This window comes from Orcinus orca, chromosome 1 (assembly GCF_937001465.1).
Source record: "Orcinus orca chromosome 1, mOrcOrc1.1, whole genome shotgun sequence".
Taxonomy (NCBI): Eukaryota; Metazoa; Chordata; class Mammalia; order Artiodactyla; family Delphinidae; genus Orcinus; species Orcinus orca.
Genome location: NC_064559.1, coordinates 110,286,977 through 110,292,976, shown reverse-complemented (window position 1 = coordinate 110,292,976; position 6,000 = coordinate 110,286,977).

The window sequence follows — 6,000 nt, the reverse complement described above, 5'->3', positions numbered from 1 at the left end:
GTGGGGTCCAGAGCAATTAAGTTTTACTGTTAAAACTCTACCACCCCCTTCATTTCTTTATACTTCCTGTTTTTTTAAGCTATTCTTATAGATGTGATCCTATTTTATCGCCACCAAATTCTTAGAGGGTACACGAAGTATGTATAGTTATCTCCATTTAGCAGATTTGGAAACTGACATGGAAAAAGGCTAAATCATGTTTTATTAGTTTTAGTTGACTAGAGGCAGAAACAACTGGAATACGGCTCCTCTGATGCCCACTCCCCCTGTGAAGGTCAATATGTAGAAATAAACATCTGGGACAGAGAGGTGGACACTCTGGTTACTGGCATATATCGGCCAAAAGTCCTAGGATTTCATGGCAGTGAGAACATGGGTGGCAGCACAGTGCCCAGGCAGTGTGAGGACGTTTATCCACTGCTGGGGATAGATCTGGAATTCATTTTCTTTTCTTTTCTTTTACTTATTTTTACATTTTTCATTGAAATATAGTTGATTTACAATGTTGGTTACAGGTGTTCAGCAAACAAAGTGATTCAGAGATAAATGTATATATGAGTATATATAATATGTATGAATATATTATATATACATATATAGTATACATGAATATATATTATATATGAATATATATATTATACATATATATATAGTACACATGAATATGTATTATATATGAATATATATTATATATACATATATAGTATACATGAATATATATAATATATATAATATGAATGTATATAATATATATGAATATATATAAAATATATATGAACATATATTATATATATGAATATATATAATATATATGTTCATATATATATAATATATATATATTCTTTTTTAGATTCTTTTCCATTAGAAGTTACTAGAAGGTACTGAGTATAGTTCCTGTAATTCATTTTAAATATTAGAGGAAAGGCAATCGAGACTAGCCAGTCCCTGAAGGTTTAATGGAACACTGTCCAGAACCCCCTGACAGCCCCAGTGCACAGCTAAACATGCTGGCTGAGCAACCTGCAACCATCAGATACCTCAGAGTCTGGAGAACAAGATAACACCTCTGCACACAGGGTATCTGGCTGGCGTTGGCTCCTTCCCCCGACCCATCCTCCACCGGGTTCCCGAGATTAGGCCGTTTATTCCAGGCAGGGTTAGAGAGGCCGCATGAAGAGGACACAGGTGCTTCCTGCAACTGTGCACCTCAGCATGCATACACCTATTTAGGGGCCTCTATTCAAATATTAATGACCAGAAGCTTCATCACAAAGGCCGCACAGCCACCCTCTCAGGGAAACGGGAGCTCCCTCTGAAGCAGCCTGCCCAGGCGAGAGCAATGTTTCTGACAAGTGCCGCTCTCAGAGCTCACCCTAGAAGTTGGGACAGCTCCCGGGTGCCGGAACAAGAAGCTTTGAGATGAGTCTGGTGATTGGTTGTCTTGCAATAGTTATTGACTATTTCCTTTTATATATATAATATATATATACACACACACATATATATACACATATATGTATTGATATGTATATATGTATGTATTTATAGGTGAAACCATAGAGACAAACATTCTGAGCACGTTTTAGACACGTAGGTCATATGAGACTGGGCTCTGGGCCTGAGCGTATCAGTAAGCTGAGACTTGCTGCTGTCAGGACCATCTGGGTTGTATCCCACCTAACTGTCCAATTGCTGTCCCCCATGACTCCATCAGGCCACCGGAGACACTTGAAGTCTCGAATACAATCAAAATTTCAGCCCCCGCTCACAGAAGTAAAATCCAAATGTAAGGTGAGAATTGTAATATCCAGCTGGTGATTCTGGCTTCTCCGAGTTTTAATGACGAAGAACACATCTTGGTTTTATTATCTACCCAAACATTGCTTTGTAAGGACTCTTCCTACCTAACACTTAATATCTGTGATAAAATTATATTTTTGTGTGTTCCCTGTTTATCTGTGGCATTTCTTGGCCTGTGTTAATGGTAATCTACAGCTACCAGAGAGAAAGAAAGAAAGAAATGGAGTAGGAAAAGATAATTCATGCTTAATGAATGCTGTCTGAATGCCAGGGTCTGTACAATGTATACGGCTTTTATATCTCCCTACAACCTTAAGAGGTCTGTATTAGAATCCCCATTTTACAGGTGAATAAACTGAGGCTCTTAAATGTTTTACAGTTCACCCAAGTTTACATAGGAACTAGTCTGGCTTGATCAACCCCAAGACCACCCATCTCCAAAGCCCACATCTGAGAGTCATGTTTATGACAGCTAATTTGTCAACTCTCGGGACTCTCTGGCCCTGAGCAAATGAAATCCATCTGTATTTGTGAGTTGCTTAAATGTTCACAAGTCTGGTATTTCACCACAGGAAGGCAGACTCATCAAATATTTTATGTGGTAAAACTGCTGATAAAGGCTAGGTAGGACGCTAAGAACATTCAGTTAATTGTTTTTCTAACTGTTCCTTAATATTAATGGACCTTGGCCACTGTTTCAGTAGCAGCATAAAGAATCTGAGAATTTAAACCCAAAACTTGCTCTTCTCCTTGATTTTAAGATGATCTCAGTTTTGTCACTTAACTTTGCTGTGCTCTACTTTCCTTACCTGTAAAATGGTCACAACACAATATGCTGAAGGTGTAATGAGACTGTATACCTGAAAGCTGTTTGAAACTTTTATTCAGGTATCTTGGCTTCTGTCTAAGAAAGATAAGCAAGGTGTGAAATGGATGCACACTTGTATAATAATAGCTGATGTTCATTGGCTATTCAGTGTGCACAAGCACTGACCAAGCACCTTACAGTCATCCGAACGCTATGAGATGAATACTAGTATTATGCTCATTTTACGGATAGGAAAAACAGACACAGAAAAGTAAGAGACCTTCCAAGTTCCATAAGTACAATAGAAAGTGGCAGTCAGGTGGGTTTCCAACCCAGATAGTTTCCTTCCAGAGCCTATGTTATTAACCATTGTGTTATACTGCCTCCCAATTATAAGTATAATGAAATGACACTCAAGGCATTATGTAAACAGGTTAATTATCAAAGGATAAACATTTGACCTACAGTCTCTTGCTGGGAGATTCTAGTTCAAACATATCCCTGACTACGCTGGCACCCTGGAACATAGCCTCGTTAAGTCCCCAGCACCAACGGGTCCTGTCCCAGTTCTTGGTGGTTCCCGACCAAGCTCTCCCTGTTTCTTCCCTTCAACCATCGTGACCGTCTGTCCTTTCCCTCTGCTGATTCTCAGTGGCCTGCAATATCTCCTCACACTGTTCCTCCTGCCTGACTCTCCCAAGAAGTCTTCCCAAACCCCAGGATTAGGCTAACCGTCTGCCTTCCATTGGCCCTTAAAGCTCTCTGAGCTGGCCCCTGTCCTGGCACGACCTCATCTAGTGGAGTTCTTTACTTCTGTGTCTATGTCCCTGTCCTATGCACCTCAAGGGCTGCCCTGCATTTTAGTCATCTTTGTATCTTCTTTGTATCTTGGGCACTTCATGCTGTGCACATTCAAATTTGTCCATGGTGGGTCTTTAAAAATTGTTAGACAGTGGTGTCTTGGATTGGATCCTGGAACAGATGAAGGACATTAGAATGGAAAAATAGGTGAACTCCAAATAGAGTCTGCAGTTTGGTTCATAGTGTTATACCAACTTAAATTTCCTAGTTTCAATATAAGAAGCATGGTTGTATCAGATGTTAACATTAGAGGAAGCTGGGCGGAGGTTATATGAGGGCTCTCTAAGCTATCTCTGCAGCTCTTCTGTAGATCTAAAATTATTATAAAATTAAAAGTTTAAAAATCAATCATGAGATGACTTTTAGCCTAGTGTTCAAGACCATCCTTTTGGAGTCAGACAGACTTAAGTTAAAATCCTAACTAAACCATTTACTACATATACTAAGTGATCTTAAGCAAATTAAAGTCATACAGTCCCTCTGAACCCCACTGTGAACTGGCCTGGCACAGTGGAAACAATAAATGGTAATTAGTGTTGTTACACTATTATATTCACAATAATAACGTATTATTATTACTATAACAATTTATCAAAAATACGGGCCAAACGTTTTCTTTCAAACGTACTCCCACTGCATGCCTCCCAGCATCCCTACGTACCCTACACTTAAGCCACAAACACTTGTTTACTCAACAAATATGTTGGGTGTTCTGGCCACTGTTCTGGCACTGGATTTATAGCCAGGAATGAAACAGACAAAAAACCCTGCGACAAACAGCTTACATTCTAGTGGAGACAGGCAATAAATAAGTAAATTAACAGTGCATTGGTTCTCAAAGTGAGTCCCAGGTCAGCAGCTTCAGCAGCACCTGGGAACTTGTTAAAATGCATATTCTTGGGCCCCACGCCAGACCCACTGAATCAGAGGCCGGTTGTAAGTTTTAACAAGTCTTCCGGGTGATTCTGGTTAATACATAGGTTTAAGAACCACTGATATAGTAGGTTGTGAAAATCTGTGTTCTAGAGGAGACTAAAGCAGGAAACGGGGTGGAACACCAGGGTGAGCAAGGGGTTAAAATTTTTAAATAAGGTGGTTACTCCAAAGGTGGCATCTTCTCAGAGACATAAAGAAGGTGAGGGAGTGGGCCTCCAGGATATCCAGGGAGAGAGTGATTGATTGACTGGTTTTAGGGGGAGAGTGTTTTAGGCAAAGGAATGGCAAATGCAAAGGCACTGAGGCAGGAGCAGGCCTGGGGATCTGTGCAAGGAACAGCAAGGAGGCCGGTACAGCTGGACTAAGGTGAGCAAAGGGGAGAAAGCAGGAGGAGTGAGAGAGTCATGGGGCTCCAGACTGCATAGGGATTTGTAAGCCATTGCAAAGAGTTTGACATTTATATACTGAACCATAGACACGCTACCTCTTTCTGTATAGTCTAGAGCCCCTAACACCCTACAAATCCACCTGCCCTGCCTAACCTTCATGGTCCTAGCCAATCCCTTCTCTCCCTTAGGCTTCCCCATCCCACACTGTCAGGACGAGCCTCTCCCATCCCTACCTTTCATAGGCACGTTTGTTTATCCCAATCTACAATATAGAGTTTGCCTATATTTTGCCCTATTGGACTGTGTCCCCTGAAGTGGAGACCTTGTCATTTTCCCCCTTTAGTCCCACTACCTATCATAATGTCTGTGCATTGCAATGCTACATAAATATTTACTGAGTTTCTCTTAAGGCATCAGGATAGAAACCAACATATTATTGGCACTCGATGAATATTACAAATGCTGCCAATGACTTTGCAATTTCTTCTGTCAGAGATAATAAGAAAAGGAGCTCATAGCTTTATTCTCAAACCACCAATGCTTTTTGGATGCATTTGCAGGATTCACCCAGAGTTTGACGAGAGCTCGCAGAGTCGCTCCTTCTTGCCAGCTGCTCCCCTTTGTGCCTGATGGCCTAACTAGTTCTGTGCTGGCTTTGGCTGTGAGTATTGCCAGAGTGTAGCATCAATTTACTGCTAGCCTTGGACCAAAATGGATGAGGGTAGGAGGTGGTGCGAAAAGAAGATGGGCATTGGAGTCAGCCAGGGCTAGGTTTGAATTCCAGGTTCAACACCCACAGGGGGCTCTTCTCTTCTTCCTTCCTTCCTCCTTCCTTCTTTCCTTCCTTCCTTCCTCCCTCCCTCCCTCCCTCTCTCCCTCTCTCTCTCTTTCCCTTCCTCCCTCCCTCCCTCTTTCTCTCTCCCTTTCTTTCTCTCTCTTTTTCTCTTTCTCTTTCTTTCTTTCTTTCTTTCTTTCTTTCTTTCTATCTTTCTTCTTTCTTCTTTCTTTTCTTTTCTTTTCTTTTCTTTTCTTTTCTTTTCTTTTCTCATGAATCCCCTAGCAAAGAAAGAAAGTGTGTGTTGAACCTGGAATTCAGACCTAGCCCTGGCTGACTCCAATGCCCATCTTCTTTTCGCACCACCTCCTACCCTCGTCCATTTTGGTCCAAGGCTACCAGTAAATTGATGTTACGCTCTGGCAATACTC